Below are 21,840 nucleotides of genomic sequence, written 5' to 3' on the forward strand. Positions count from 1 at the left end.
TCGAAAAGATGGAACGTCTAGAAGCCTCTAATTCCCCTTATTCTCACCACGAGAACGATTCCCCGTTTGGCGAAGACACAGTTCCCAGGCAAACTCCCCCACCGGTCTCCCAAGACAGCTCTCCTTCCCGCGGGGTTTCCCAGACCAACATAGATGCCATGATGGGCCATAGCTTCAAGAACAAGGTCCCAGACATGCTAGAGGTGCCGCTCTACAAGAAGTCGTACCCCTAGTACATCGACCAAGTGTCATTTCCCCCGCACTACCTAAAGGGGAAGCTCCCCCTGTTCAACGATATTACGTCCCCACACCAGCATACTACCCACTTCCAAGCAGTTTGTCGAGAGACGGCAACTGACGGGCGACTCCTCCTCCGTCAGTTTGTCGAGACCCTCCAAGGGCCAGCCTTCCAGTGGTATGCTCGACTGCCTCCAAACTATGTGCACACCTGGCAGGAAATGAAGTAGTTGTTTTATCAAATCTTCTACAAAGTCCAAAGGAACGTGGAAACCATTGATCTCCTCACTCTGACTCAAGACTCTGGTGAGCCAGTTGACAAGTTCATCGCCCGATGGAGAGAGCTAGCAGCCTTTCATGCCACTCCCAAGACTGAGAAATAAGCTATCCAAACCAGCATACGGAACATGCTTCCCGAGATCTCCTTGCATTGCGAGGCTTCCAATCCACCCTCCATGTCAGAGATCATCTCTAAAGCAGTTCGTATTGAGGGTATGTCCAAGCACCATGGCGGATCTCGTCAGCAATCCTCTGGTTCGAACTCCTGCTCCAACAATCAGGGCAACCAGCAAAAAGCAGTGATCAGTACTGCCGTCACTGTGACTGGCAGTAACAAAGCCGCCCCTCAAACCCTGGACCACTCTAAGGCACAAACGTCTCAGGCTGGGGGCAAGCAGCAATCCTACAATAAGGTCTTGCCCCCTAAAAACATAAAGCGAAGAGACTTCTAGACCCAGCACCAGAACAAGGTGTACCCTTTCAATAAGGAGCAGACTCCTACACTGCTTCGGCTACTACTGGAGCAAAACATTATCCAGCTACCGGAGGTCAGCACTCTAGAACAAGCTAGACAAGAGACGCACGAGAGGTACTGTGCATACCATAGGAAATTAGGCCATCCCACTCATGACTACTATAAGCTCAACGACACTATCGAAGTCCTTATTAACAAGGGTCAGATAAAGCTCGAAGAGTAAAAGAAAGTATTTGGGGCAACTGAGGCTTCTCACCTAGTGACAATACAAGAAGATGATGGGGCACCCGCCATCCTCCGTGCACTATTTTCCATTATGCTCGAAGAGGGACACATCACGCCAAAGCCGACAAGGCAGCCCAAGTTCCTGCCTCTAGGAATTGAGAACCTCTGGTGCTCGTATCACCTGATACGAGGCCATGACAAGAGCGAATGCACTGGCTTCCATGAACTCTTGGCAAGGAAGATGCAGCAATTCCATGAAGCTCATGGTAACCCAGAAGGACGCCCTCAAGCCCCTCTTCCACTGGTGCAAGAAGAACTCCTGACGGAAGCCCGGGGAAGCACTGAGCTAGATCCTCTGCGGGCCCTCTTTGAGACAATGCTCCAACAAGGTCTCATCACTCCCAAGCCCGTCAGGCAGCTTAAGCACCTTGCCCAGGGTGCGAAAAACCTCTGGTGCCCATACCACCAAGTATGGGGCCACGAGTTGAAAGAATGCTCAGGGTTAGAAGCTATGGTCACTCAAATGGTGCAGGAAGGCCACATCATTTGTGTCGTTCCCCCAGAGCACTTCCAAGCCGTCACTCCCGTCCAAGAGGAAGCCCCACTACAGGTCCCCTATGAGCATACACTGGACCCTTCAGAGCCCTCGACTTCTCAACCCTGGGAAGTCTACCATGGGCGAAGTAGGATCAAATCCCTAAAGCACGAGGCAGTCAACCAAACCAGGGCGACCCATCAGCCCGACAGGGCAGACCAAACCCCTCCTCAGGGATCCTAAAGGAGATCGGCACCCAGGTTCACTCGTCGAAGGAATCGTCTCCCTCAGCACCAGTCAAGGAAGAGTTTCTCAGGCCCCTTCCTCCACTATTGACCTTACAGGACTTACTCGCGTTATCCCGTCGTCCAATCAGACGGACGTCCCTGAATCGTCAACAGCTCGGGAGCCGTCCAATATGGGTGACGACGCTAAAAGCACCCCACAATGGTCAAAGTCAGGGCAAGACTTAAAATACCCCCTGCACACGTCCAATCCCGAAGGCGACGCAAAAAGCTGCTCGGGACATTCTAACTCTTGTTCCCTCCTCTTCTATTTTTTCCATAGGTGCAGCTCAACAGTGTCCAGACTTTGACACTCTAAACAGAGAGCTCGAAGGCACTAGCCTTAGCAGATCGCAGTGGAAGCGCCTAAGAAAGATGCTGGCCCAGGCGGCTGGATTCTTGAAAATTGCTGACACCATGTCAACCCAAGCCAAGACCGAGCCATCTTCAGGCTCCTATTCCCACGAGACCTGTCACATGATTCAAGTTTGTGAAGCGTCACCCAGTTCGGGACAAGTACCGAGTGACCCCACTAACAAAGTCACCAACTCCCCATTCGAAGTCAACCCTTTTATTGCTTGGTCCGGCCAGGAACCAAAAATCGTCTCTCACACTGGGTCCCTCCTAAAAGCAGAAATGTCAAGATTGTGTGTCTCTGCACTAGAGGTTGATTAGAAGCACCCTGAATCCCCAGATGAAGAGTTGTAAGAGGCTCCTGAAGAGTGGGAAGCAGGTGGTCAAGCCACAGATGTCGAGCTTGAAGAGATAAACATAGGGGATGAAGCCGACCTAAGGCCAACTTTCATCTCGGCAAAAATGTCCTTAGAAGAGAATGAAAGTTATAATGCCCTCCTCCGAGCAAACCGAGATGTCTTCGCCTGACCTTATCATAAGATGCTTGGTCTAGACCCTCAAGTCGTTGTACATTGTCTCGGTATTGATCCAACCATCAAACGCATAAAGTAGAAGTCAAGTAGGTTTAGACCCGACTTCGAGATGTAGAACGATGTTGAGGTGAACAAGCTCAGGCAAGCTGGATTCATACGTGAAGTCAAATACCCAAGATGGCTGGCAAATGTTGTCCCAGTTAAGAAGAATAATGGCCGAATTAGGGTATGTATTGACTTCTGCGACTTGAATACCCCCTGCTCTAAGGATGACTTCCCCCTGCCGTTCACGGAGATGCTTGTTGATTCCACATCTCATTGCCAAATCTTCTCCTTCATGGATGGATGTTTTGGTTATAATCAAATCAAGATGGCACCAGAAGATGAGAAGGCCACTACGTTCTTGATCCCAAAAGGTGTCTTTTTCTACACTATGATGCCTTTTGGGTTGAAGAATGTCGGTGCCACGTACCAACAAGCCATGATGACCATCTTCAAGGATATGATCCACAAGGAGGTCGAGTGCTATGTGGATGACTTGGTGTGGTGGTGAAATCTGAAACAAGGGACACTCATGTATAAGACCTTAAAAAGGTATTTGAACAGATGTGGTGTCACCCGCTCAGGAAAATTCCTAGGATTCATTGTGAGGTACTGCGGGCTAGAGATCGAGCGCGTCAAAATCAAGGCAATTTAGGATATGTCATCGCCTACGACCCTGCATGAACTACGGTCTCTCCAAGGACAACTGACCTACATTCAAAGGTTCATCTCAAACCTTTCAGAGCGATGTAGGCCCTTTTCACACCTGTTGAAGAAGGACACTCCCTTCATATGGGATGAGGCGTGCCAGGCTACACTTGATGACATCAAGCAGTATTTGTTGAATCCTCCAGTTCTCTCTATGCTAGTGTTAGGAAGGCCTCTTATCCTATACGTGACCTCCCTTGATGAGTCACTCGGGGCACTCCTATCATAGAACAATGATGGGGGAAGGAAACAACACTCTATTATCTCCGTCGCAGGATGCAAGGAGCCGAGAAGAATTACCCTCCCATTAAAAAGATGTGCCTAGCCTTGATCTTTGTGGTACAAAAGCTCCACCATTACTTGCTCGATCACGAGGTCAAACTAACCTCGAAGGCAGACTCGATCGAGTTCCTTATGACCCAGCCATGCCTATTAGGACGCCTGGCCAAGTGGGCATTATTGTTGATGGAGTTCGATATCATGTACGTACCACCGAAGGCAGTCAAAGGACAAGCCCTAGCAGACTTCCTCACGGCTCACTCGGTCCCTTTAGAATCTCCCCTGTTAAGTGATCTTTCGGGTGAAGAAGTTTTCTATGCGGTACTAGCTCGGCTGTGGGAGATGTATTTCAACGGAGCATTCCAGTTTGGTAGAGGGGGTGCTAGAGTTGTGTTCATGACTCCTGACGGTGGAATGATACCTCTATCTTTCTCCCTTGCAAAGGAATTTTCTCATAATGAAGCTGAATATCAAGCCCTCATAATCGGATTGGAGATCGCCCAGGAGCTAGACCTGGAGCAACTAAACATCTTCGGCGACTCTGAGCTGGTCATCCAGCAACTTAAAGGGATTTATGATGTGAGAAAGGATACTCTCAAGCCTTATGATGACATGGCCAAATCATATATGGCCTAGTTCGATGATTTCTCTCTCAGTTATATCCTTAGGAGGCTGAACTCGCAGGTCGATGTGTTCTCAAAGCTCGGTGCTACCATTCAATTGTCTTCATCAGGGCCCACGCATGTCTGGGTAACAAAATGGAGACATGTCGACTTGAGAACCGAAGTTGATGTAGATGAAGAGAGAGATATATTCCCCGAATGCCCACCTTACTCGTTCGAAGCATTCCTCGCTGCCAAAGATGTCATCAAGGTATAACAGGAAATTTCTCAAAAAAAAGAATCCAAGGCTGAGAAGAAAGAGCTTGAATTCTTTGACCCGATGTGTGCAGAGGTAGAACAAGTATAAAACTTGAAGGAGCCTATCATGAATTTCATAAAGCATGAAAGGCTGCTTGAAGATCGAGGACAACGCAACGGTATACGGTGGATGTCTACCAAGTACACCCTTCTCGATGGGGATATTCTTTTTACTCGATCATTTGACAGGATTCTCCTCAGACTCGTTGCTACACAAGAAGCAAGCAAAGTACTCGAAGAAGTACATTCAGGTATCTGCGGACTGCATCATTCCGGCCCTAAGCTATACGAACGAATACACAAACTCGGTTATTATTAGCCTTCAATGGTGGCCGACGCTTAAAACTAGGCGAAGAGATACCAAGTGTGCCAAATGCACTCAAGCCTCATTCATCAGCCCCCGGAGCCTCTCCATTCTACAGTAACATCATGAACCTTTTCCCAGTGGGGCATGGATATCGTAGGACCCATCGATCCTCCTTCTGCTTTGGGTCATGCCTTCATTCTACCAACGACATATTACTTTTCTAAGTGGGCTGAAGCGGTCTCCCTCAAGCAAGTTCCAAGGACCACTGTGGCCAACTTCGTGCGCCATCACATCATATACGGGTTCGGGGTTCTGGACTGAATAATCTCTGATATTGGCCCTCAGTTCAGAAGCCATCATGTTGATCGCCTAGTCAACCAATTCAGCTTCGAGTGGAAATACTCGACCATGTACTACCCTTGAGCCAATGGTTTAACCGAGGCATTCAATAAAACCTTGTGCGGAGTGCTCCGGAAGTCAGTTTCAAAGTCAAAGAAGAATTGGCATGAGAAGCTGCCTGAGGCCCTATGGGCCTATCTCGACACCACTCACAATGCTACAAACTTTACCCCTTATTCCCTGGTCTATGGAGGTGAGGCGGTTTTACCACTCGAAGTTCAAATACCTTCACTCTGTGTCACTATGCATCAAGGGCTAACCGTAGATGAGAGGGTCAAGCTCTGTTATCAGGAGTTGGATGCCCTTAATGAAAAGAGACTAGAGGCCCAGTAGAACCTCGAGCTCAATCAGGGGAGAATGAAGAGAGCCTTTGACAAATATGTCAAGGTTCACGCATTCGCCCGTGGAGATCTAGTTATAGCAGTCAAGAGACCGATTGTCATGCATGGGCACTGTAAAGGACAGTTCGAACCCAAGTGGGAAGGTCCATTCATAGTCAAAAAGGTCACACCAAATGGGTCATATGTACTGGCAAACTCGGATGGATGCCCTCCATCAATGGGAGGTCCTTAAAGAAGTATTATCCCTGACATATCCCTAAAATGCGGTGTATGCAGTAAAAAGAAAGAAATGAAGATGAGGAACATTAAGCCAACTCAAAGGAAGTTCATTTCTTTTATTAGAAAAAGTTACAAGATACAATCAAAAGCCCATTATTAGGGAAGTTACAAAGCTCTTGCATCTAAGGATAAGAGGACGGTTACAGGCCAAAAAGAAACGCCCTAATCATGAAGAAGAAGCAAAACCACTTGGAAGTCGGCTTCAATTCATCTACCAGGTGTTCTAAAAAAGGACGGTTACAAGCCAAAAGAAGAAGCCAACCATTTTCGAGTCAGCTTCAATCCATCCGACATACAAAGCAGACCTCTATGGTAAGGAGCTGCTCATGGTGGATTCCCTTCCTCCAAAACAACATAGACTTCACTGTTATGCTGAAGGACTTGACTTCTAATAGACCACAGTAACTGGGCCTTCTCATTTGCTATCACTCTTGACCCATACAAGGCATCGACATCTGCAATCATCGTTGTGCGCAACTCAATGCCGCGTGTGATTGTCACCACATATGCCTCAACACCACAGGAGACCACTGCCGTGCACAGCTCAATGCCACGTGCTACCATTACCACAGGCAGGCCAGTGTCGCGCGAGACTATCTCTACGAACGACATGCTCCCGAGTGTGGCTATCGCCGTGCACGGCCTAGAGATGCACGAAGGCAGCGCTACATGCGACTTTATGTCGCGCATGCCCTCACGATGCCCCGGTTCTCACTGTTTCCAATTCCCGGGAGGCATTAACTCCCACGCCTCTTCGATTTCCCCAACTGTCACTCCTCGCTGATGGCCCACCTTCTCACAACCATTTGCCTCCGCTGCAACCCTTCGAGTTTCATCGGGAACTCACTCCTGTCCACCGAGAATCCCCTCTAACCCTATTCTTTCCCATGTCCGATAGCCAGGAAAATCAAAAAAAAAAAAGAAAAAAGAAGAACCCCTGGAAATCTCCATAAAGTTTCCCTGTGACCCGATGGATTTCCCTTCCCCTTATTTCCGCACTCAGCGGTTCGCCATAAACTCACCGAAATTCCACTGAGTTTTTCGGTGAACCTACTGCTACTCCTCCTTCTTCCGATAACCAAAGGACAGTCAGCTCCCCTAACTTCTCTACAACCTCCCCTTCAGCCTCAGGACTATCGGAAAAGCACTTGAACTCTGGCAAAACACCATTGCGACTTCTACAACTTCACCGGAAAGGTCTTAGTGAGGCTTTGAGAAGCCCCGTTCCCTGCTCAGGAAGCCTTGACACTCTCCGAAAATGTTTGCAATCACGTCGCAAGGCCCACGACCTGCTGAAGCTCGTTAGGAAAGCTTCTGAAGGCCTATTTGCTACAAATTTAGGTCGGGAAAACTCTAGCCTGGAAACCCTCGAAGGAAGCTCCAGCTCTCTTTCTCTCTCTCTCTAAAAACTCTCTTCGAATATTTTACCCTTTCGTAAAATAGTAAAATCAGGTTTTTCCCCCTTTATACTCAGATGTGCCACGAACTGCCCCTCACAAATTTGAAATGACGCTCCAGTCTTCAGCTACTAATGGCAATAAGACCAGGCTGGAGCAGGCCTTACGCTTCGCTTAGAGGCTATCGTCGTGTGCTGCGTAAGATGATATCCCTGCATGCCTTCGCCAGAGGCTATCGCCACACTCCTTCACCAAAGGCTATCGCCGCACGCCTTCATCAGAGGCTATCGTCATGCATAAGATGTTATCACCGTGCACTGCGTAGATGCTATCGCTGCACGCCTTCATTAAGGACCATCGGCCCTTGCCTTCGCTAGAGGCAATTGTCATGCACTACGTAAGATGCGATCATCTCACACCTACGTCAAGGGCCATCGTCGCACGCCTTTGCCAACGGCAATCGTCATGCACTGCATAGGATGCTATTGCCGCACGCCTTCGTCAAAGGGCATCGTCGTGCCCTTCATCAATGGCTATCGTCGCGTGCCCATCAGAACTTAACAACACGCACCTCACCAAGTGGCTAGCGTCATGCGCCCTTCATCGAAAGCCTAACGCCGCGAGCGCCATCCAGAACTTAGCACCGTGCGCACGTCACGGCACTCCCATCTAAACCTTCATCCTGCATCCTTAGGAAGTTCATTCCCTGCACCCCAGTCTCACTCCTCCAGGAGTCGAGTCCCCAATTACAACTCTATTTTCCCTGGAGTCACATTCTCCCCACACAAGGGTCAGTGCTGCATGACCCTAAACTGCACAGCCTTGGTCCTCGCCGCATGACACTAAACTGTACAGCCACAGTCTAGTTGTACGACCTTAAACTGCATGGTCCAAAATATATGACCCTAAACTGTAGAGGAGGTCTAGTTGTACGACCTTAAAACTACATGGTCCTAACCGCATGACTTTAAACTGCGTAGCCATGGTCCGAGCTACAAGACCTTAAAACTGTAACGCACTTCCCTGTAGTAAAACGATAAATAGTGCGACAAATAGTCCACACGCTTGACTTAAAAATTGTGAAATGGATGCACCTCTTATCCAGGTGTATTCCATCAACATCCCCAGTGGAGTTAGGCGTATGCAAAAGAAAAAGGGAGTCATGCTTACCCCTTCAATCCCCAGTAGGTCTGTTTTACACCAACACCCTAGCAGGAGTCACACCCTATTGCAACCCACTACCCCCAGTGGGGTTGCACCTGTACTCTGGTCTGTCATTCTCAGTAGAGTTACATGCACACCATTACTGATCAGCCCCAGGGAGTCACACTTACCCTCTTAATCCCTTGTGAAGTCTGCTTCCATTTACCACTCCTTGTAGGGCCACCATCTTCATCTAAATCTCTCTGCTTGTGTATAGCTTCAACTATCTTTATCCCCAGAGAAACAGATTGTTATTCACAGACCTATCTCCCATGTAGCTTCACCTACATGGCGACCCTCACAATGGTCCTACTCGCATGACCCTAAACTACATAGCCATGGTCTGTGCTGCATGACCCTAAACTGCACAGCCTTGGTCCGTATTGCAGACCATAAACTGCACAGCCCTTGTCCTAGCCGCATGACCCTAAACTGTACAGCCTTGGTCCTAGCAGCATGACCCTAAACTGTACAGCCTTGGTCCTAGCCGCATGACCTTAAACTGCACAGCCTTGGTCTGTGCTGCATGATCCTAAACTGCACAGCCTTGGTCCGTGTTGCATGACCTTAAACTGCACAGCTATGGTCCGTGCTGCATGACCCAAAACTGCACAGTCGTGGTCCATGCTGCATGACCTTAAACCGCAAAGCCATGGTGCATGCTATATGACTTTAAATTGCATAGCCACAGTCCAAACTATATGACCTTAAACTGTAGTGGAGGTCTAGTTGCACGACCTTAAACTGCCTAGTCCTAGCTGCATGACTTTAAACTGCATAGCCATTGTTCGAACTATATGACCATAAACCATAATCTGTCCTAGCTGCATGACATTAAAAGGCTCAGCATCATGGTCCAAACTATATGACCTTAAACTGTAGCAGAGGTCTAGTTACACGACCTTAAACTGTCTGGTCCTAGTTACATGATTTTAGACTGCATAACCATGGTCCGAGCTATATGACCCTAAACCATAGTGCATGTCTTGGCCGCATGACATTAAGCTGCTTTGCCCAGGTCCAGGAGGCATGACCTTAAAGGCACCCCCACACATACGTGCACACTCCCTTTACATGCATTTTGACGCACACTTTCCCTAACTGACCCATTCATGTGCACGCACCATCTTCATTGCTTCCCCAGTGAACCCATTCACTTCACTACCACTATTAATCATTCTCCAGTAAGTCTCACCCATGCTCATAAAATGGCGAACCATCTCGCTATCCATACTCGTCATTAGCTAGTGGGTCACCATTTTTCACCCACTATTCATACACCTTTCATCTTTCATGGGCAGCCTTGCACCATCTCCCCAAAGTGAGTCAAAACCACCACCGTACTTACTCCATGGCCTCCACAGACAGCCATTCATCACCACGACGGTCTAAATGTATGACCCTAAACTATAGTGTACGTCATGGCTGGATGATGTTAACAGGCTTCACACAGGTCTCGATGGCATGACCCTAAACACGCCTTCATAAAAAAACAGTCATGGTGTACAACTGGACAGGGGAACACCATAAGTGAAAATGACGGACGGGCATGGTCACAAAACCATGAGTAAAAGAGTTCCGTGAAAACAAAAACCCAGGCATGGTGAAAACCCCAAAGGGCACCTTGAGTAAAAAAGGATGAAAAGGGTGGATATGGCTGCAAGGTCATGGGTAAAAGAGGCCAGAAACAAAGGAAGTTGGTGAAAACCGTCTTCACGGTGCCACTTCCCTTGTTCAAGTGAAAACCCGCAAAAGTTTGGACCAACAAAACAAGTTGACGGAGCACCACAGCCTCAGTCGACACACAATTGCCAAACAATCATAATTCTGGCTAACGAGGTCTACCTAAAATCCTAAATTGTCCGCATCCAATCACAAAACAAAATGGCTCACCCAAGAGTGAGAGCCTCATAAGATCTCCCACACTTTACCTCGAAAAACAACATGAATCATTGAGGATGAGGACGATGACCAAAAGATCCCTCCAAAATGCTAAAGATCCCCACAAAGGCAAGAAACTGACGAAGCCAGGGGCTAACCTACTAGAGACTTCAGGGTAATGTCTCACCATGAGATCGCCTCACCTAAAACCTTCATCAGTCAACAAACCCAGATTTTTTATTGGACCCGACAAGATGGGGCCCCCCAGGCTGCCTCGCCAAAATTGCTTTAGTCGACGGGCCCAGACTTTTGAGTTAGGTCAGAAACCTCCGATTTGACCCCGCTGGAAGGGACCTACAGAGATACCCTGATCATCAACAGTAAACCTGGTGTAGTAGCAAACAATGTCGACCAAAGGTTCATAGCACTTGGCCTCCAAATAGACTCTATTCTGACCAATGAGGTCTCTACAAAATCCTCAAGCTATCAAAATTGTGAATAGTCCCTCAAGGGTGAGGACTTCGACAGGATCCCTCAAAAGTCTCTTCTACCCCTAGAATCCTCCACGGATGGACCTGCACCTTGCCTCCAAACATCTGAGCACTCTGGTTACAGCATTACGTGGATCTCCTCAGTATTCATGTAATCATGTGGCTAGTTGGGGGAAATTTCCCAAATGATTGTACTTATCGCTTCTCTTGAAGGACAACATTGTGAGGCATGCTATTGGAAGATATTTTTCATCATCATGGGTCCCCGGTCAATAAAGCCCAACGGACAGTGGAAATTTTGACAATATCATAATAGCCCCATAATTAGTCAAGATCTTCATGAGGACTCTCAAAAGTCTCTTGTCAAGTTTCACAGTAATCCGACGTGTTTAAGGTAGTGCAGACTGAGAAATAGTTTCGACAGAATCAGCCTCTAGCACCCTGAAGCGAACCCTATAACTAGAGCTACATTTTTTATATCTCAATTTGATGTGAGACTACCACCATTGGATCCATCATAATTAAAAACCCTCTAGGGGTCATATTTTAGCTCAACCGGATACTCCAGGAAGAAGTTATAGGCGAAAGAGCGAAACAGGAGGAGCCGCACAGTATTCCCGTGCGGCCACCCTGCAACTCAACTCCATTAAAGGGGTAGTAAAAAATAGTGACTTGTGATGCTTGTATCTCCCTCATCCAAGATCAGATCGCGCTCAAACTTGATGGAGTGCGTTCGTCTTGTCGAGACGAGCGTTTCAATTTGTGGCACGTTCCGAGATGATGCCCGAGCGCGAAAAAAAGCTAGAGAGAAGTTGTTGATCTATGAAGAAAGTACAGAAAAATCAACAGCATCGTGCCTCGCTCGAGCGACCAAATCACGAGGCTTGCGAACCCGATCAACATGAAACCGATTCCATCGCATGCGTAAGGTCTAGGGCTTTCGTTAGTTGGAGCCCCATACATGATGAATGATCAGATCCCACACATGAAGCCGACGAAGCGACTATAAATTCTGTTGCCAGAATTCTAGATTCTTGCCAAAATTCTAAAATTGCAAAATCTTCATTCGGGCACGGAATCAAGCTACATTTGTTGCCCCGCGATCGTGACGGCATGCTCAGTGTGACCCAGTGAAGAAATCACAGAAAAACATCAAGGAACGAGCACACAATCGATCCAAAGTTTCAAGATTCTTTCAAATTTCAAGTCACATGATCATATCCCAAAAACATGATCCATGGCTCGAAGTTGGTATCAAATCGATTGTTATGCCGAGCCCCTTAAGAAAACAACCATCTTTCAATCAACCAGGCATCAGAATGACCCCGGATCATCCATGAAAAATCATGCAAGTTCTAGGGCAGCACATTGACTGTTTTGGAATTCCACAACTTGTTAGGAAGGGACAAATCTATCATTTTGCACCCTATTTTCTAATTTCTTTTAATTCATTTTAATCTTAATTTCTAGCAATTAAAGTTACTTTTGATCATCCACCCATGTTTGGGCACAATTCTATATATACCCCATACCATCATTGTACGCAAAAAAACTTGAAACCCTTCACGAAAAGAGCATTTTTACTTAATAGAATTCCCTTTCCTTCTCATTGTTGGGTCACATTTGGAGAGAGAGAGAGAGTAAGGAGAGAGAAACTTCTAGACCAGTACTATTTACAATAAAAATCTGACAGATCTTCTGATGAAGATCTCTCAAATTTTAACACCTTAAACTAATCAAATAAAGTGGTAGAGAAAGTGAGACCGATCGAAGGCCACATCTGCTTGAAAACGAGCACATCCACTCTCAAATATGTGGCAGAGCTAGTATGATCAAAAGCATTAAAATACGATTTTAAGACAAAGTTAACATATCAAAATAAATACAAACAGAAATAAAACAATAAAATAATAAAAAATAGAGAGGAAGAACAATACCAAATCGGGCCGGATGGCCCAAGATTCCCGAGCCTTTGAGGGCTCTCCCGTATCAAAACCGGTCCTCTTTGCCTCTCTGATTCAGATGTTGACCAGCAGATCTCTGGCGTAAAGAGTTAGATCTAGGGTTGTTGTGCCCTAATTTTAGTTTTGATCTAGGGCTTTTGTGCCCGAGGTTTAGGTTTTTTCAGTCTTGGGGGTTAGGACTTCAGGAGGCTAGGGTTTCTATCTTCTCTAGGATTTCCAATCTAAAGAATTTTCTAAAGCTGTCGATCTTTCTCGAGATCTGGAGGAGAATTTTTTTAGTTTTTTAAGGATTTTTGGATTTCCAAATGTTGAATATGAATTTTGAGATTTTTTCTAATTTTTGGGGATTTTTTCAAAAAAATTAGGAATTTTATAAGGGTTTTTTCTATTTTTGGTATTTTTGGGTAATTTTCCTAATTTTGGGAAATTTTAAGGCTTTTTTTTTCTTAATTTTTTGGAGTTTTTTTAGAATGTTTTGGATTTATCTTAAAGTTTTTGCCTTATATAATTAAAGAAAGCATATTTACTACATCATCAAATGCATTGGCTGCATCATCAGCCCGAGTCTGTGCCTGTCGGGTTTGTTACAGCCCAGCCCGCGGCCCGATAGTTGGGTCTCATAGGGACTAAATTGTTATTTATAATATCTTTTCTTTCGTAGGTCCGATTCAGGCAATTCTTGGACCGTTGGAAATCTCTTGGGCTTTACTTCAAATTGAAATAGAATTTGGGTAGTTTTGGGGTAATTAAATTGGGTGTACTAGGATAATGTAGTCATAAGGGTTTAGAAAACCATAGAATTTGCCAAATTTATATTGGGGTGTCTACAGTTGCCCCTCTTTGGCACTCCCTGTCCTTCGAGGAACAGGTGAGTGGCAAAGAAGTAGACACTTTGGCATTCCTTGTCCTTCGAGGGACAGGTGAACGTCAAAGATAAAGCAGACATTTTAAATTTCTTCCTGAGGTCACGTGGTCAGGGGGCACACCAACTATCCCTTCAAGTCATTGTGTTCACCTAGCTCACCCACCTATGGCATTTTTCCTCCTAGGGTTTTCGTCGGTGAGTTACACAAGCTTAAAACTTGAGTTGGATTTTCTAGCTATGCCACTTAACTTCAGTTGTAGTTTGAATTTTTAACCATGGCATTTTCTTTGATCTCCTTAGGGTTTCCTAAGGTTGTCTATAAGAAAAGGCTTTCTATAGGAAGAGACTTGTCTAGCCGAATCCGAAGTGAGAGACGAGGCAGCAACGTGGCAATCGCGGCAATGCGGTAATCATCATATATGGGTGTCCAAGCTCCTTCATTTTTTTAAGAATTTTTTAGAATTTTTTTGAAAGTAAGGGGAGATTTGAAATAGAACTCGGAGCAAGGATATGTTACGATTTTAATAAAGAAATTAAAGTTTTTGGAAACACAAGACATATAGTGAAAATTTTCAAAAGATAAAGATATTTTGAAAAACAAGGTTGGTCAACAATTTTTACTCCTACAATCATAGAGCCGTCTAAGCAGTTTAGCATCATGAAGCGATAGACCATACACCCGACCCTTTTACGTCAATACGAGGATAGATGAAATCCATTGAACAGGGTGGTTGTACCCTGGATACACCCGACCTTTTTGCATCATACGGGGTTAGATAGTACTTGCCTCGGCTCTTTTACGTCGCACAAGTTTGATGTTTTTCCCTCAAACAAGGTGGTTGTGTCCTGGATACACCCAACCTTTCATATCATATGGGGATAGACGGTACCTACCTCGACTTTTTTACGTCGCATGAGTTTGATATTTTTCCATCGAACAGGGTAGTTGTGCCTTGGATACACCTGACCTTTCACGTCATACGGGGACAGACGGTACCTGCCTCGGCTCTTTTACGGCGCAAGTTAACGTTTTTCCATTAAAACAGGGTGGTTGTGCCCTGGAGACACCTGACCTTTCATATCATATAAGAATAGATGGTACTTGTCTTGGCTCTTTTACGTTGTACGAGTTTGACGTATTTCCATTAAATATGGTGGTTGTGCCCTGAATATACTCGACTTGTCACGTCATACGAGGATAGATGATACCTACCTTAGTTCTTTTACATCGCATGAGTTTGACGTATTTCCATTGAAACAGGATGATTGTGCGCTGAATACACCCGACCTTTCATGTCATATGAGGGTAGACGATATCTGTCTCATCTCTTTTACGTCGCCTGAGTTTGACGTCTTTCCTATCTCGGCTCTTAACGTCACACGAGTTTGACATTTTTCCTATCTCGGCTCTTTAACATCGCTCGAGTTTGACATTTTTCTTATCTTGGCTCTTTAATGCCACACGAGTTTGACGTTTGTTTCCTGTCTCGGCTCTTTTACGTCGCCCGAGTTTGACGTTTATCCTATATCGGCTCTTTTACGTAGCACAATTTTGACATTTTTTTGAATTGGACTTTGGGACATCATACACACACACGGGGATGAGCTTGCCTCATTTCGCCTCAAGGGATCCAATCTAGAGAAAAATGCTCCTAGACTAGCCAATATCGTCATTGACGAGGTTCACTCATCTCCCATATATGGTAGTTGGTAGTTATACTCATATAACCATGAAGTGACTGGCTAGTTTCAAACCTTCATAATCGGCGTAGGATATTGGCTTCAAGAACGAGGCCAGATCGACTAACAGTTTAAACTCTTGTAGTGATAGAGGAAGTCCTTTCTAAAAGGGTTTTGGAAATTGAGGGTTTTAACAATCAAATTGAAAATTGCTTTTAAAAGGGACAAGCCATATAGTTTTGCCACATGTGCCCCCTTTGGTGGTCATTTTCTTTATTTTATTTACCTAAAGATGATGAAAGGATTTCCTTGTGGGATCGTGAGAACTCAAAAGTCTCGAAGTTGTCTTTCTACCTTTGGAGCTTCTATCCTGTGCTTCATAGGTCCATGAAGAGTTCTCTGGATTCTTGTTGAGATTCTATCTTGGAGAGGTCCCGATGTTCTTTCAGGATTCATCGAAGTCACTTTGATTTTCCATTCATATCACGTTCCCGCATCTTTCTGAGTTGGTTCTGTTGGGAACCTGCATGGTTTAGGAGGAGACTTCGTCCTCAGGGTCTCCTTGTGCCGTATTGTTGGAACTTGCAAGTACTTGTTTTTACTCGAGTGTTTTTGAATCAGAAGCTCATTCTTGGAGTTTATTTATTTATTTATTTATGCCTTTTCAGGTTTTCACCACTCTTTTGAGCCCGTTACGGGTAGTATTTTCTGAGATACATCGCATCGATGGGGTCGTTGCGCTCGCACCCTTCCTGATTCTTGATCTTGTAAAACTTGCCTGTGTGTACTAGGGTGACCATGAATGGCCCCTCCCAAATTAGGTTTGAACTTGCCTAAAGGGTGTGGGTTTGTAGGAGTGTGGAAGATTTTCTTGAGTACCATGTCCCCTTCTCTGAACTGTCAAGGAACAACTTTATTTTGGTATGCCCTCTACGCTGATAAGCAACAATATTTTGTGTTGCTCATAGTCATCTATCATCTAAATTAACGAGGGCAGCGATTCGTGCTTTGATCTTTTGTTCCTCATCTGAATATTTATGAATAAGCACTCAGAGAGACGGTATCTCAACTTCAGTGGGTAGCACTGGTTCCATACCATACACCAATGAGTACGGGGTCATGTCAGTAGGAGTCTTCTCAATTTTTTGGTAGGCCCATAGCGCATCATTTAGCTTTTCGTGCCAATCTTTGCCACCTTCTATTATTCTGTCTATAATTCTGAGAAATCCTTTGTTTGTAGCCTTTACTTGCCCATTTCCTTGAGGGTAGTAATGTGTGGAGAATTTTTGTATTATCCCAAACTTTTTACACACCTTAGAGACTTTTTCATTATTTAGATTGGATCCATTGTCAGTAATGATTGACTCAGGAACATCGAACCCGAATACAATATTGTTCTTTATGAAACGGGCAACATGTTGTCCCTCAATTTTGACAAATGATGTGACCTCTACCCATTTGGTGAAGTACTTTGTAGCCGTTAATTTAAAACGGTGGTTGTTTGAGGCTTTCGGTGAGATCATTCTGATGATATCAAGACCCCGCATGGCAAAGGGCCATACAAGCGATGTTGAGTTGAGTGGTACGGACGGTGCATGGATGAGGTCTCCATAAGGCTGACATTTGAGACACCTCTTTATGAACTTCTAACAATCTTCAGCCATGGTGGACCAATAATAGCCTTGGTGCTTGATTTTCTGAGCTAAGGCGGCTGCGCCAGAATGACCTCCTTCATTGCGTAACTCTGTCAGTACTTGGTCGATTTCTGGCTGATTAAGATACTGTAAGACGATGCCTTCGAATGACTTTTTGAACATGAGATCACCTCTTACTAAGAATCCCATAGAAAACCTTCGAAGGGCTCTTTTATTTTTTTTGGTGGCTCCTTCAGGGTATAACCCATCTTTTAGTAAGGATAGAACATCGTGGAACCATGGTTTTGCCTTAACTAGCACATCTGAAGCCACGAGAGACACCTCCCCATCGTTCTCATTTTCTTGCTCTATTTCTTCTTCGATCCTTGGTGGGGAAGGATCATGTTTGCTCCTGATATAAAATGACAGTGTGGTGATTTCTGGAGGAATATCAACCATTGAAGCAAGGGTAGCAAGGGCGTCAACAGACCTATTATTTTTCCTAGGTACATGTTGAAAGGTAATTTTCTTGAAATATGGGATCATCTTTTCCACCTTTTCTTGATAGAGCTTGAGCTTTTCTTCTTTCACCGTCCAAATCCTTTGAACTTAGTTTATAACGAGTAAGGAGTCACCAATCACTCGTATTTGTTAGATTTTCATTCCCATGACGTTCTCGAGCCTGGCTATCAAGGCTTCATATTCAACAACGTTATTGGTACATGGGAAATTCAATATGATGACTGTTGGCATTAAAATCTTCTCGGGTGAGCATAATATGACTCCTATACCTAACTCGTATTCATTCCTTGCACCATCGAAGTATAGTTCCCGGATTGATTCCTCAATCGTGAAGAGGTTCTCATCAGGGAGATCCGTGTTTACGGGAGTGTTATCTGGCAGTGCGTGTTCAGCTCAGTGATCAGCAATGACTTGTCCTTTGATCGATTTTTGAGTAACATATTTGATCTCGAACTCGCTGAATAGCATTCTCCACTTCGTCAAACGTCCATTCAGGACTGGTCTCTTCAATAGGTACTTGAGTGGGTCTATTTTTTAGGTGATCTTGACTGAATGAGATAAGACATAGTGTCTTAACTTCTACATGGCCCACACAAGCGCCAAGCAATGCTTCTCCACATCTGTGTATCTTGTCTCATAGTCCACCATAGTCTTGCTGATGTAGTATATCGTTTGTTCTTTTCGTGGTCATCGTATTGTCCTAACATTGCCTCATGGTCTTGTCTCTCACTGACATGTATAAGAACAATGGTTTATCTGAACTTGGAGGGCTAAGGATGGGAGGTTTGGTGTGGTCCTCCTTGATTTGATCAAACGCTTCTTAGCACTCATTATCCCATATGAATATGGTATCTTTATTGAGTAGTCTATTAAATGGCATACACTTGTCTACTAGTTGTGAGATGAAACGCCTTATGGCTTGTATGCGACCTTGCAGCCCACGAATTTCTCTGATGTTCTGGGGAGGGGGCATTTAAGTGATGGCTCGTATTTTGGATGAGTCCACCTCAATGCCTCTTTGGCTTACTATAAAGCCTAGTAATTTTTCAGATTCAACCCCAAAGGCACATTTTTGTGGATTGAGTTTAGTTGATGATTTCGGAGTCTTTCAAAAATGGTTCTCAGGTTGGTGAGATGATCAGGCCTGGTCTTCGACTTGACCCGAATATCGTCGACATAGTCTTCCATGATGGTGTGCATTAAGTCGTGGAAGATGCTAGTCATTGCCCGTCGAAGATCTGGTCTTCGACTTGGTCTGATCTTCTTCTGCCATGAAGATCTGGTTGTAACCTGAGAAGCCATCCATGAATGACAACATCTCGTGCCCTTCAGTGTTGTTAACCAAGACATCTACGTTTGGTAATGGAAAATTATCCTTTGAGCATTCCTTAGTGAGGTCTCTGTAGTCAACACACACTTAGATCCTCCTGTCTTTATTGGGTACAACCACTATGTTGGCCAACCATTCTAAGTAATCGACAGGGGTAATGAACTTCGCTTTGAGCAGCTCGTTGATTTTTTTTTAATTTGGAGCTCAAGGTGGGTCTTCTGACGTCGGAGTTTCTAGCTTACAAGCTTGGCCCCTTCATTAAATATTAGGTGATGTTGCACCAATGAGGGATTTAGCCCTGACATATCATTGTATGACCAGGCGAAGACATCACGATATTCTTTGAGAAAGGAAATCATATTTTCCCGCTCCTCAGGAGATAGGAGGTTCCAATCTTGGTTAGCCTTGGGTCCTTCTCAGTTCCTAGGTTTATGTCGATCGTCTTTTCGATGATAGTCGTTGGGTCACCATCGAACCCCTTCTTGAATTGCTCAACATGGGAAGTGAGTTCCTCAGGTTGAGGGATTCTTTCAGACTCTTGGCTCTCTTGATCTTCATCTTGGTCATCAAATTCATCATCTTGGGTATTGTGCACCGTTATCGAGCTATCTTGAGTGTTTGCCGTTTGTTAAAATTCTTTTTTTTTTATTATCAGTTTTATCATGTTTTGATTTTTTAATGGTGTTTGAAATAACACAAGAGGTGTCCCTTATGGAACTCGGGAGAGAAATGTTGGGGACTGGACGCACAGGGTGGTTAGATGGCCACCTTGCGCTTATTCATTTTTTGGCACCGGGACTTAAAGGTGTCGCTCGTGTGCTTCTAGCGATTCTCGAGATAGGGGAGTGATCAACCAATTCCGTTCCTAGGTTTGAATAGGTGGATGAGCACGCTTGGCTGTGGTAGAGCCGATTGTGCATACGTTCAAATCCAGGTCAACAAAAAGGTCTTCAATTCTCAGTGCTTGTGTGTGCTGAGATGTGGAAGAAGAGTTATTCCCTGTTGGGGATTCAATGATCACCTTAGGTCATTTTGAAGGACGGGCATCGAGAGGATCAAGGCTTTGAATGCCTCCAGATACAAAGCCCGAATAGCGTGAAGGCTTCATCTGCCTTTATAATAAGGTGAGAGAACACCCGAGACCTCTTTGATCTTCGTTTTTCAGTTTTGGCTTCGAATGATTCAAAAATTGCCTCCGTTACGCCTCGCCCTTGACTACCCAAGCCTTGGCTTGGTTGAAAGCCTTGGGAGAAGAGCATGTGTCAAGCTTCGAGGGACTTGAAACCGTATCGATGCTGACATTGGATAATGTCATCCATCGATGCAGAAGTTTACAAAATTTGAGGAACAGGGTCACCGGCCTCTAGGAGTAAGGTGGCACAATCAGCTTGCTCGAAGGAAGTGAGCGGGATTTCTCTAAGCTCTACTCCTACAGCTAGCTTCCTGTTATATATACTAGGATTGAGAAAAGCAGGGGGTTCAGCACATACCTTTGCGACGCAATTTTTAGTTGGAAATTTGAGGCATTGATAGAGTGTAGAGGCGACCACAAGGTTTTCATGCAGCCACGGTCTTCCTAACAGCACGTTGAAAGAAGGTTTTATGTCCAAGATATAAAACTTTATCACTTAGACGGGAGGGAGGGTCGATCTTGAGTGTGAGAGGCAGTATGCCTTCAGCTTGTCTTTTGGTTCCGTCATATGCAACGATAGTTAGTTGACATGGGTCGAAGTCATCGGGGCTTTTGCCTATCGGCTTCACTGTTTTCATCGAGCATATGTTTAAGGATGCCCCATTGTCAACAAGCACTCTTTGTATCTCTTATCCTTGTGTGAAGGCAATGACGTGCAAAGGTTGTATATGAAATCGGTTGAAGTTAGCTGGGATGTCATCGTCTGTGAACACGATTATTGTTGGTACCATCAGCTGGTTAATCATTCCTCACAACTCATCCGGTTGTGTGTTGCTTGGGATGTGTGTCTCGACAAGTACCTTCTCGATCTGGGCTCTATGTGCTGGTGAATTGGCGAGTAGCTCCATGATGGAGATTTGAGCCTGGATATTCCCGATATGAGCTGGTAGATCATAGGTGGTTGCAGATCCTTGAATTTCCTTGTTTAGCTCGTGATCTACGACCCCCGCTGGTTGTTTGGTTTTTGAGGTATTTCCTATTCTTTCATTGAGAGTATCGATCATCAATTGAATGGGTTTGAACACTCGGCCTCTTTGGGTTAAAGTGCCGACCTCGCCAGCCTGAATCTCGATGGGGTCAGCCCTAGCAAGAGTAATGAGATACTTTGAGGTGTTGGCCCCTTGTTTCGAAGATGATGCATTTTCATTGGTCCTGACCATATCAATCTCTAGTGTATCATCTTTGTCATATCAGTCCCATTTGGGAAGGTTATCGAGGTTTGGAGATGAAGGGCTTCCTCTTAGGAGGCTCAACAGATCTTCTTTGGGTTCTTGAAAGTGATGATCACAAGCCAATATGAACTGACTGAGATATTGTTCTTCGTCTCCACACTCAATCATGTGAATAACAACGTTCTCTTTCAAGTTGTCTTGAGCTTCTGGCTTTTCGGTCATCGTGACCATATTTTTAGGGAGAGGATTTGTGAAGATACCCATCTTTTGATTAGACTCTTCGACAGGTTGATTTCTAGGTGTGACAGTGAT

Source organism: Amborella trichopoda, chromosome 2 (genome assembly GCF_054954075.1).
Source record: "Amborella trichopoda isolate Santa Cruz 75 chromosome 2, AtrichopodaSantaCruz75HAP2 v2.0, whole genome shotgun sequence".
Classification (NCBI taxonomy): Eukaryota; Viridiplantae; Streptophyta; class Magnoliopsida; order Amborellales; family Amborellaceae; genus Amborella; species Amborella trichopoda.